Source organism: Leptonychotes weddellii, chromosome 8 (assembly GCF_054177405.1).
Source record: "Leptonychotes weddellii isolate Sample4059 chromosome 8, ASM5417740v2, whole genome shotgun sequence".
NCBI lineage: Eukaryota > Metazoa > Chordata > Mammalia > Carnivora > Phocidae > Leptonychotes > Leptonychotes weddellii.
The window spans coordinates 55697791-55711474 of NC_138376.1; positions in this window are offsets into that span (position 1 = coordinate 55697791).

Sequence of the window (13684 nt, forward strand, 5' to 3'; positions counted from 1 at the left end):
GCATGGATTTAATCTTTTAAGCATTGCATATTTGTGAGAAGTGTCTTATGTACTAAATAACCCTAATGTCTCTCTGGAAAAGGCTACCACTTTTCACAAGAGGGAGGTGTGTATGTGTGTGTGCGTGCATGTGTGTGTCCTTCTTTTTAAAGAAATGACCCTCACCTCCAAGATTAGCTGACCCCCCCACACACCTCAACCCATTAGAAAACATCTCAGTTCTTTCCATCCCAGCCACCACACTAATTGCATTCCTCCTTTCCCCTTTATTTATTTACTACTATTAACATATAAAATTACATTTGTTCAGATTCTTAGTCTTCCTGGGTCTGGGCCAACCTTGATTTTTTAAAAAAGACTTCTATTAAGGTGAAAGTGTTCTTATATGAAATGAACGGACTCATCTAGAACATTAGTGGATTTTTAGAAACAATCTATTCACAGTCCCTAAAAAGTGGGTTCTGATAGGAGGTGGAAGTGTATGACTGGGCGAGGCCATAGTTCAGAACCAGGAGAACATTTCAAATATTACAAAGAGCTGGTGTGAGGAGAAATTATTGTTTGGAAAATGCACACGCCCCACACAACATGTCCCACATACAATAGCACCAGGTTGAGAACCATTTCACTAAAGAGGACCCCAGGAATGTATCATTTCACTCCTTCTGAAAGTTCGCTTTATAGATGTCTCCAATCCAAAATTAAGCAGAGAAGCTTGTAGCCCAAGTCAAGATGACTAAGGGGAAATAACCCACTTTGTCTTAATGGGCCTAGATAATTCCATCAGGAGCATGATAGTTATTTCTTCTCTAACTATCCAGACAATTAGAGTTTTCAGTGTTTTTTTTTTTTCCTTTAATGAAAACCTAGTCCTCCCACCATTGTTTTCTCTAACACTTGGCTTAGCGGTCCTTTGTTACTATTAATTTATTTTAAACAATGTGATGACAAGCAACAGCACACAGAGTATTTTATATAATTAGATACTGTTGCTACCTTCAAATTACGTTCTTTAATTATACCAAGCATATGTGCTTGTCTAACTCAGTATCCCACAATAATCAGTCTCTCTCTTTGTCTCCCCACCCCCTCTCTCTCTCTCACGCGCGTGCACACACACACACACACACACGCATTCTCTATCCCTCTTTATAAAGTGAATTTATTTTGAAAGCTTTCCCCCTGGGAATGATTATTCAGACAAAAGAATTTCCTACATAATCCACAGAGGAAGTAGTGCCATTAAGAGTTATTAGAAGTTTGTGTTTTGTATACAGTCAACAAGGAACTGATTTTTCAACACATATTGTTAATATATTACTGTTCAGCTGCATCCTTTTCCCACAGTCTTAAGTGTGAGCATTCTGAGAACATCTGATAAACTTAAAACTAAAGCTGAATTTCCCAACTTCAAGAATGAGTCATGATGAAACTTTTTAATAAGAAAATAGGTTAATAATGTCAATGAGAAAAAAGCAAATGAATTAAATAAGAGTGTTGGCACATTATCTCTATATCCGTTTCTAAAACACAAATTTTACCATATCGTTCATTTAAAGAGGCATGGGGTTTTTTTTAAGTAAAAAATTAATCACTTTGACATTTGCTTCAAGATGAAGTTCAGGAGTGAGGTGTCATGAGGGGAATTTCCAAACAAACATTTCTGTTATTGTTTATTGCCTGGATCTGAGACTTGAATATAAGCTCCTGGGTAGTAGAGAATGTTTCCTGTTTGTTCCTTATTGAATAATCAAGCACCACAGTAAGTGTTCAATAAATAGGAATGATTGAATGAGCAAATGAATAATATAAAGATGAAAAAAACTTTACAGCATGTTATCCAAAACTTACAGAAAATGCTTCTAGGCTTTCTGGACAGATTTATGTCATTATTACTTACATATTACAAGTTTTGGAAAGAAATTCATTGATTGCAAATTAGTTATTTTGAATTTTGTTAAAATTTCAAAGGAAAGTTAATAGATTTTAGGATAATAATAAAAATACTTATGTAACACTTACTATGTGCCAAGCACATTTCTAAAGCCTTAACATATATTCTCACAATAACCCAATGAGACAGGTATTATTATTATCCCCCATTTTACAGGCAAGAAAACTGAGACATAGAGATATTAAGTAACTTGATCAGGTTACATGCTAATAAGTAGCAGAATCAGATTTGGACTAGAGAGTCTGGTTCCAAAAATTTGTGTTCCTAACCACATAACTGCCTCCTTACACTTAATATTCTCAGTATCTTGTTCTTGACAGTCACTGAGGGTCAAAAGATATACACTCTGCTATACCTGAATAAATATGCTTCTGACCAAAAAAATACATTTAAAATTCTACAGCTCTGAGGCAGATAGAAAAAAAAAATGGCATAACTACATGATCAGCATAGTAAAATAAAAGCTCATTGGAACTGAAGTCCTGTTGAATACCAGAGAAGAGAAAATTGGACTGGAAAGAAGATAATTGCTTTGAGAAAAAAAAAAAGTGTCTATTTTTAAGCAAAGGATATGAGCTGTTCAGTATTCTCTCTAAAACAAACAATGCATGATGTTCTATGATGAATGAGTTCAGTGCCTAATGAAATTCTAAAATTACATTCTAAAAATATAATTTTGGTCTATGATTTGATAAGCAATTTTTAAATGTTTACGAGCTACGCATTCACAACCAAAACTTCTCAAAGATGTAACCAACAACAAGAAAAAACATAAGATAATATGGGGGTGGCGGGAGAAATCATTATACATTAACTAATGCTTTTTTTTTTTAAAAGATTTTTATTTATTTATTTGAGAGAGAGAGAATGAGAGAGAGCAAGTACATGAGACGGGGGAGGGTCAGAGGGAGAAGCAGACTCCCTGCCGAGCAGGGAGCCCGATGCGGGACTCGATCTAGGGACTCCAGGATCATGACCTGAGCCGAAGGCAGTCGCCCAACCAACTGAGCCACCCAGGCGCCCTACATTAACTAATGCTTTGATATCAGAATGATATTGTGTTACAGTTGCTATAGTCAGGTTTTACAATTTGAAAATACTTGCATTTTTTATTAATCTAGATATATTTCTATTTAGATCTTACAAAACTTTAAAAGAGGGGTGCCTGGGTGGCTCAGTCGTTAAGCATCTGCCTTCTGCTCAGGTCACAATCCCAGGGTCCTGGGATCGAGCCCAGCATCGGGCTCCCTGCTCCGCAGGAAGCCTGCTTCTCCCTCTCCCACTCCCCCTGCTTGTGTTCCCTCTCTCACTGTGTCTCTCTGTCAAATAAATAAAATATTTTTTAAAAAAATTTAAAAGAAATAGTGCTAATCCTTTGTAATAACTATACACATTCATAGTAAAATAAGTACTTTGTCCTGTTCACTAGTAAAACATATGTCAAAACATATATTATGTCATTCATATATTTGTTCATAAAATATTCAATTACATCATCTTTTCCCAACAGCTTCAGAGAAAAGAGAGCCAAGAATAGGTTTTTAGAAAGTTATAAGATAATAATATTTTTCCATTTACTTGAGCAAAGTAAGCATTTACATGCTTAGACCTTAAAATCCCTACTTCCCTGCTTGAAATTGGGTAAATAGAACTTAACTCTGAAAGTTATTATAGGATCATATTCTATCAAAATCACATGCATCCTTCTTTGCAATAGAGTCAACTAACATTCTCTTGAGTATATTTCCTTCTTCCTTTCCTATTCCAGAGTCGTTCCCCCCTCTTGTTCAATGCTCTAATTCTTAGTTGTAATGGATGACTCAACAATTTTCTATGAGGGGATGGGATATTTACTCTCTAAGAAACAGACACAGAATTGGGAAACCAGTGATTAGGCACAGAACCATGCAAAATAATGCACTTTTCTCCATGGAGCTTATGGGTGTGTATATATACACTATATAGATAATTACATTTAACTCTGATAAACAGGCTGCCTTGGAAACACTGTGGTTAAGACCTCTGATTCTGGAGTCAGGCAAAGCTAGTTTGAATTCAGACTCCATTACTTATTACCAGTGGGAACTTAGCAAATTACTTTATTTCACCTAAGACTACTTTACCTCTTTTTTAAGATTAATAAAAGAGTTTAAGACTATTTATAATAGCCAAACACTTGAAACTCTGAGTGCTTTCTACAATTGAATGGGTGCATTGTAGTGTAGTCAGACAATAGTGTGCTATATACAGCAATAAGAACGAACAATCTATAACTGAATGTAACAATATGGATAAATCTCTCAAGCAGAATGTTAAATGAAAGAAGCCAGACCCAAAACGGTACACTAACGATTCCATGTACACCAAGTTCAAAAACAAGCAAAAATATTTTTGGTTTTGGAAGTCAGAATAGCAGTTATCCTTAGAAGGTGCGGACACAACTGGAAATGGGCACAAGAAAGGCTTCAGTGGTATTGGTAATATTCTATTTCTTGCTGGTTATGCCAATGTGTTCAATTTGCAAAAATTAATCAAGCTGTATACTTGTGATTTTTTTAATGTATTACTCAGGTATTTTTGTCTGTTATAATCTAATAAAAAGTTTAAAAATTAAAAGTAATTTAAAGGTAAGCATCCTTACCTTCTGAAATATTTACAGGTGAAATAACATAGTGTCTTGGATTTACTTGAAAACAACCCAGTGTCAGGAAAGAAAGAGATGTTGGACAAGAGAATAATGAAACAAGATTGGTCAAAAGTTGACAGCAATTGAAGCTGGGTAATGGGTGATATTTATACTACTCTCCCTGCTTTCATACAAATTACTTTTATACCATTTCTTTAAAATAGCGCTTACTATGTTAGTTATTATTTTAATTATGAATATTAATGTAACTGTCACCTTAAAGTATCTATACAAACTGAACTCTTTGAATCCAATCAAGTCTTTACATGGAAAACACATGGAATTCCACTGATGTCATGAGATAATCAAGAAGACAATTGGCTTTATAATATTAACACATACTATTAGCAACTGAGATCAAAAGTTGAATAAGAAAAAAGGTAAGGAAACTAGAAAGGACTGCCTGAAGCAAATTAGTCCTAAACCCACTGGGGGAACAAGCTTCATTCTTGCTTTTATCAACAAAGCTCATTAACATATTGTTCTGCCTATGTGATAATGAAAGGGAAAAATATCAGGAAACGAAGATGTCTAGGCAGCAAAAGCTGTGGGCCAACAACTAACAAATGGTTAGTAACAGGAAATGTCATCACAGGGGTTCAACACTCAGGGTGAAAAGTTCAGGGGGAGAAATTCAGAAATATTTGAATTTGGCAACCATTCTACAGCTGAGCAGGCCTTGTGTGCTTAATATTTGTATTCTTCACTTCTTTCATCTGAAAATGGGTAATCATTCACCTCCTGGAACATTATGGTCAGGGACAGGAAAGTGTTTTGAAATGATGAAATATCTAAAAATTTTGTGTGTTGAAGCTTTCCTTTTGGTCACCTATCTTCAGGACTCTGAGGTAAGTTTAACCATATGATGAAAGGATGAAGAAAGTTCTTTAAAAAGCCTAGTGTTAAACAAGTATAAAAATGAATGTAGAAATGTAGAATTGGAATAGTTAGGTAGAGTGAGATAATAAAGTGAATGAAAATTAAAAAGCAGTAATTTTTTAAAAACAAATTGACCTCTTTAAGACAATTACAATTTCCTTGTTGATTCTTTAGCCATTAAAAATAACATTACAGAAGAATATTAAATTATTTAATGACTTGGAAAGAAAATCACTGAAAGTTAAGTGAAAACAGCAGGTAACAAAATAGCATTAATGAATTGGCATTATTTCATTGGGGGATAGATAAAAATAGATAGGATATAGGTATTTCCTCACATGCTATGCATATATATATTTCCATAGAAATACATAAATACATACATATGTGCATATTCATATAAATATATATTTATATCTGAAATATATAAACCATAATACTTACAATGGCTACCTTTCCGTATGTTTTCTAAATTTTTTTTTCTAAATTTTTTAAATTGACATTTTGTTTTTATAGTAGGAAAATAAGATTATTTAAAATCATTTTTCACTGGGGTGGTTGCCCAATATTTTACTGAGGTAGAAACATAAAGACCTGTGTTTGGCATGACTTTCCTTTCTTGTTATTATTCAGGATTTCAGTGAATTTGCCTCAAATAATGTAATAATTAAACAAATGAGCACCGTTGAATTTTGTCTGGTGTGAGTCTGGCATTCAGTTTCATTTATTGAATTCCTCTTAATATTTGATTATAAGAAAAAGAAAAAGAAAAAGGTCATCTTTTCGTGATTCTTCAAAATGAACTAGGGTTGCTTTGCTTTCCATGCTTTTTCTACTTTTTCATCCTTACGAATGCCTTAATTCTTCATAACATTACATCATTGCATTTGCTTCTGTAACTTTCTCCTGTGACATTTTCCCTCTGAGCCATAGATTGTGTTTGGGTTCTGCCTGGAAATTCTGCATGGTGCCAGGAGGAAATATTTTCACCTTTAAGGCTTACCTGAGGAAAGTTTCCAGCCATTGTGTTGCTGTTGACTTTAAGCGATAGGGCAGAGAAAAGAACTTTTTGCACTTCCCCAGCAATATCTGGAATATGACATCACTATCTGACTATGTTTTAGAGTAGAAAGAGCCCTGGGAAAAAGGAGACTTTGCTCTGACCTCAATTAGCGAGACAATTTTTTAAAAATGACTTCATCTCGCCGAGCCTATTTCTTCAATTGTCAAGTAGAGATAATGGAATTTAATCTACACACCCCGCCACCACTCTGGCCCCTCCCCCACTCCCACCACCACAGAGCTACCATCACAGTAGGTAAGATGACGCAGAGGCATTGCTGCAGGAGTGGGGATGGAACAGGAGAGAAAAGAGAAGGCAATAGCATTCTTGGGGTCCACTGCCATCAGTTTTCATTATCTAAAATTGTTTTTATTGCTTAAAATTATTTGTTACCTAAAATGTCTTACTTTTGTAAAAATAACGTCTTATTCTTACAAAACATAATTTATTGCTTAGATTTTTATACATAATTCTGAACTGTTAAAAACACTGTAAGACGTGAAAAAATAGGAAAGCAGGAGTGTTTATCTTCAAAAATGCTAATTAAATTCATTGCAGCCTTGCTAAAGGGGAAAAAAGTTACGGTTCCAATTTTTGCCCATTTATGCCAACAAACAGTGTTCTAATCTTCTGGGTCTGTGTGTGCTTAGAAAGTCTGCCATCTGAAACGCAGGTGCATTTGAATGTCCATCTGACCGAAGGCATTTATCAGAAAATGAATACATGCATTATAGAAGTAATGGACTTAAGCTACACACCAAAACTATGAACCTCCAAATGTTTTCAGATTATAAATAAATAGATGAGAATGAGAGGACAGGCTTTGAGGAGGGAGTGGACAGTAAGTGGCGACAGGAGCATAATTCATCCTAGTGCTCAGTCAGACCTGCAAAACAAGAGGGCTGGTCTTTCTTGAGTTTCCTCAAGAAGGCATAAATCTTATGTTTGCCTTTGTGGGATTCAATCAAAATTTGCTGTAGGATCTATGTAATGAATAAACGAGGAGCACTTACTCTGTGTAAGGCACTCTGAAGCAATGGTTCTCAACTGAGACCACTTTTGTCCCCCAGGGGACATTGGGCAATGTCTGGAGACACTTTTGGTTGTCACAACTGAGGATTCTACTGACATCCAGTGGGTAGAGGCCAGGGATGCTGCTAAATATCCTACAATGCACAGGACAGCTGCCCCAAACAAAGAATTATTTGGCCATAGTGTCAATAGTGCCAAGGTTGAAAATCCTGCATGTACTAGAGGATTAAAAAACAGTAACACAGACAATAACCACCCCCAAGAGCTTAGAGCAATGAAGATAAGGCAGATACACAGCAAAACGGACAAAGCAAGAAAAACTGTAAGAAATATACAGAGAAAAAATGACTTGTAGCTTCAGAGATCAGGAAAAACTTTGAAAAATAATACTGTAAATATCCATCTTAACATTCCTAAAGTAACTTAATTTAAAGGTGCTATTATTTTTGTAATTCTTTTTTACATCAATAAAGATAAATTAACCACCAAATACTTATAGAAAACATCCTCTCTGTTCTTGAAACTGTATTAAGTTCCCTGGAAAGACAAATCTGAGTAAAACAGAGCCACTATTCTCTGGAATTTAGAGTGGAGTTACACCTCCAATTCCACATTAACATTATCAAGATTCATTCCTTCAAACATGTCATGAGTACCAATTATGTACCAAACACTGTGTGACACAAACAGGCAAGATTTCTGCCCTTGTAGACTGTTATTTGGGGGGCGCCTGGGTAGCTCAGATGGTTGGGCGTCTGCCTTCGGCTCAGGTCATGATCTCCAGGTCCTGGGATCAAGTCCCATGTCCGGCTCCCCATTTGGGGGAGGAAAAAAAAAATCAAACCAACAAATACATGATTTCGGTGTATGACTTCTGTTTTCAAAAATACTGCACTGTCTAGTCCAAAAATCCTGAAAGCCTCCCCACTACAAAACACCTAGAAATTCTCACTCAGATCTCACAAGCATGCTTTTTGAAATCTAACTGAGCATGCAAGAAGCTATGGAAAACCTCTAAGGGCCAAAAGCAAAGAGGAAACTAAAAACCAGAACAGTGAGTGTAAACTGACAGTGAGGTCCCTGGGGTCTGGGGAGCAGGAGGGCAACTAGTCTCAGAAACCACTAGATTTTAGTGACTAGGTAGGAATAGGACACGAAGCCTCAGGTCCCAGAGATTAGGATCTGGAACTGAGTCCCCTGAATAAAGGTAGGACTCTCGGAGTCAAAAAAAAAAAAAAAATTACAGGCATAGGAAAATAAGAAGGAAACTTATCCATCTTGGCCTGGCTCTAGATAAAGGAAAAAATAGCTTATGCTAAGAATACATTACCACAAACCAGGTTTTAGTAGGCTTGATGAGCAAAGGTACATTACTCATGTTGTCTGAGAATCCCCAATCCAGGAAGAAGACCTGGACTGGTAATCCCCACAGAATAGCTAACAGTTTATCCACACAGTCCACCCCTTGTGACCAGCTGTGTCTCTTCATAAAGCCCTGGGGTTATACCTAGCATATAAAATTTAGTACATAATCTTTGTTTCAGGTTCTGCCTTGTAGGTAACCAGATCCAAGTTAGGAACTCTTGTAAGAGAAGGCCTATTTGAGGAGCTGCTCTTCTAAACTGAGACCTGAAGGATAAGAAGCTTATACAAACTGTAGAGGGGAAGAGTAATCCAATAGAGGGAATAGCATGTGCAAAGGCCCTCATGTGGAACAGGACACAGAACCTTCAAGAAACAAAAAAGTAGTGGTAGAGAGAAGTTTGGAGAGCTGCAAAGGAGCCCAATCAGGTAGAGAGGTCTTAGGCCTGGAACCCATGCACACAGCTATGTGTGTTTTCTTAAGTTAGTTGCCAAAAGTTGAAAATAAGGAGATGTCACATAATAATTTCTGAATTTTCAAAAAATTCAAAAGATCTGTCAGCAGTGGGCTTGCATTCTTACATGGCAACCCTCAGCCGGATCTACCCCCTTGAGACAAGGCCTGTGACCTCATATTTACTACTGTCCCCACCCAGCCTTTTTCATTCATTTATTTTGCTGATTTGGCATCCATATAGCTCATAATTTGGGACTTCATAGGTTATGGTTTGAAAAAAGTTGGATTTTATTCTAAGATCTTTAAGTATTTTAAGCAAGGGAATGTTATGATCTGATTTATATATACTCCATTCGCTATAAAACAAAACAAAACAAAATTGGAGAGAACCAAGAATGAAAAAGAGGATACAAATGAGGAGACTATTGCAGGAATCTGGGTGAAAGATCACGGTAGTTTGAAATGGAGTGCTAGCAATGGAAATGGAGAGAAGCAAATGGATTTAATGTGTGCTTGGAATCAGAAAACCCAATGTTTGCTGATAGATTAGATATTACAGGTGAGAGAGAGAATCAAAATGACTTGTGCTATATTATAAAGAGCTTGAGCCTTCTATGGTCAACCCCTAAAGGGACATTTACTGATAATCCTTGGTACATGGAGAATTTGTGCTGTGAAAGGTACAAATAAAAGATACTCTGATGCCTGTAAGGAGCTTGAATTCTATTAGTAGAGGTAGGATTGATGCAAAGAAATACACTTGTAAGTTATACAACTTATTAGATAGGTGTAACTATTAGAGTAATAATAACAATAGGTAACATTCATTGAGGGTATATTATATACCCAGTACATACATCTCATTTAATACCACCTAGAGTTAAGTGTAATTGTCATTTCCATTTTATACATGGAAAAATAAAAACTCAGGAAGTTAGGTAACAGATCATACAGCTTATAATTGGCAGAACTGACATTAGAGCCCAAGGCGACTTACTCCACTGGTCCTTTGTTTAATGAGTGCCCTAGACTGCTTTTACGTACCTTTAGTGGGGCCACAGAGTTAACCTGCATGCTGCAACTTAGACATGCTCAGAAGAGTAATGTCACTCCTTCGACTCGACTGAGACTGCTCTGAGCTTTCTCACAAGCCTCTTTCAGCTGGAGAGAGGAGAGAGAATTGAACTTTCCTCAAGACTATTTAAAATTTAGCTCCATTCAGTATTTGAAACTGTCTCTTTGGGTAATGTTTTGACCCCTCTAGAAAAGAAATGCAGATTTCTCAACCTTCCACCACATCCGTGTGCACCAGCACATATGCACGGACATACACCCCTCTGCTCCCCAAGATGGTGTTGGGGTGTGTGGACAGAGAACCACTGAAGTTCCCCAGTCTTGGGCTTGATGTCGGGGCCCATCTGGCTGCTGCTTGCTCTGCTAGCATTCATGACTAAACTCCTTTGCTGGAATCATCCTTGATCTTGGTCTCTTAGCTGACTAAAAACTCAATAGCATTCCCTAGTTAAGGGAGCTCCAGCTCAGCTCTCAGCAGTGCTATCGAGCTCCCCACATCTGTGACATTTCCTACATCCAGCAACCTGGCGCAACAGCCCATCTCCTGACTCTGCTTCAGAACCACTCCTATCTCAGCAGGCTCCACAGCTAGGCTGACAATAAAATTTATCTTCCAAATCAAGACAGTTGTGGGAGTGACAAGAAGGTATATTATAACTACAGTGGAACATGGGGTGAATCAGGACAGTCTCAAACTAGGACATAGGGCAGGCCCTAGCTCTCAACCTAGCTGCTTTGCAAGTTCCCCTTCCAGAAGTTTCAATAACTCCTGGGTTGTATTTATGCTACACGGGATGGGGAGAGGTCCAGGAAAGCTAAACTTTGAGGGTTCTCCTAGCCACATTGCACAGTCAAGTTCAGACCATTGAGATTTAGTCCCATGGTAGTCCCAGCCCACAAGGCAATCTCTTTCAGATCCTAAATGGAAATGGCCTCCCACACAGCAATTTAACACATCTGCTCCTCTCCCGGGAAAGCCCAGAGAGGGAAATGGCTCAGATGCCATAGGGGAAGAGGTATCCTTCTCTTCAGTATGGGACAATTCTGTGACTGGAGTTTTCCAGACTTTCCCTTTGCTAGGTTAAATCTAAAGCTGAAGGAGAATGAAAACACAACAAAACAAAAGCCAAGAACAAACACCTCTCAACTCCACAAAGCCTTGCTTTCAACGTGATTATCTTGGTAAAGAAGTATAGTGTCTGCCCTCTTATCCTCTACCTCTAAACCTCAAGACCAACCTTTGAAAGTAAAAGACTGCAGGGGCACCTGGGTGGTGCATTCCGTTAAGCCTCTGACACTTGGTTTTGGCTGAGGTCATGATCTCAGTGCCTTGGGATCGAGCACCGCGTCAGGCTCCACACTTGGCACCAGTCTGCCTGAGCTTCTCTCTCCCTCTCCTTCTTCCCCTCCCACTCGTGCTGTTTCTCTCTCTTTCTAGAATAAGTGAATACATTGGGGCGCCTGGGTGGCTCAGTTGGTTAAGCGACTGCCTTCGGCTGAGGTCATGATCCTGGAGTCCCGGGATCGAGTCCCGCGTCGGGCTCCCTGCTCGGCAGGGAGTCTGCTTCTCCCTCTGACCCTCCTCCCTCTCATGCTCTCTGTCTCTCATTCTCTCTCTCTCTCTCAAATAAATAAATAAAATCTTTAAAAAAAAAATAGAATAAGTGAATACATTTTGAAAAGAAAAAAAAATAAAAGTAAAAGACTGCAAATTAAAAATGATTTAAGGGAGGAGGTGGAAATAAAATGCATTGGTTTAATACTTGCAAAGAAAAAATAACTAACATATCGAAGGCTGTTCATTCTCAGTCTTTTCTGCCTACGGTGAAAGAAGGATTTAATGTCATTCCACATTAAGTTTCTTTTTTTTTTTTTAAAGATTTTATTTATTTATTCATGAGAGACAGAGACAGAGAGAGAGAGGCAGAGGGAGAAGCAGGCTCCCAAGGAGCAGGAATCCCGATGTGGGACTCGATCCCAGGACCCTGAGATCATGACCTGAGCCGAAGGCAGACGCTTAACCATCTGAGCCACCCAGGCGCCCCACATTAAGTTTCTTAACACAGACTTGATAAGATGAATAAACAAATACCTTTTATAAGATACTCAGAATGAGTAGATCTTCAGAGGTCAAAGTTCAGCTACTTTTGGATCTTAGATCCTGTTCTGAATATTCTATGGTTTTGTGATTTTTATCTCTGAAAGGCCAAAAAGTATTATGTATCCGGTTTCCACTTAAGGCTTTGCTTACTCATTTAAGTGTCTCAAACCTAAACTGCAAGTCTTAATGTTTTAGAGTGGCATTAAATGGTTTTCCAATATTGATCAGGGATTATTGAGAGGTCCCCAAAGTTTGTGATGTTTCACAAGGGCATTCTAATGGGTTCATTTTTCTATTTATTCTATTCACTGCCAGGCAGCGACAACAGTTGCATCTCATGTATGTTGTTACTCTAGTTGATTTTGGATAACCCTAACTTAAAAACATTCTCTATACCAATGTGCAAGTTTCCAAACACAAGCGGAAAATTACACAAATGCTGAGTAATCAGGGTTATGGAAGGACCAAACAAGAAGAGGCCAGGTGGAGTTTGTCTAGAAAGGTTTTATAATGCCTTTATGATTAAGAAACCTAAGGAAAACATCTGAAGCTTCTTTGAAATGTTAAGAATGAACTACTGGAGAACAACTGTGCTTCAAAGAGTAGTAAAGTATGTGAGGCAGTATCTCACTAGGGGGATAAAGGAATCCTATACCCCCAATAAATTATATAGAAAGGAGTAGAGGGTTGAGTTTGACAAGTTTAGAAGAGTTTCTGTTAACTCATCAACTCCAGCTACTCCCTTCAAACCCTAAACCCCTGGATATCCAAGGTAACTTCTTAGGAATTTGCACAACTAAATATTCCCAGAAATGCAGCTCCATATTACATAACCAGCATAAATGGAGCTTAACAAAAAGAAACTCTATGGAAATCTGGATAGTTCTGTAAAATTTCTTTAGATGCTTCATGTGAATGAAAAGGGGCTTATAAAGCCAACTAAAGGAAGAGACAGTCTGCTTTATAACTTATAACATTATCAGTACATACTCACTGAGTATCAGCAGTGAGCAAGTCTTGCTCCTAGAAATAAAAAGTTATGTTTGTTCCTTTATATTTCATCTAATTAATGTGAT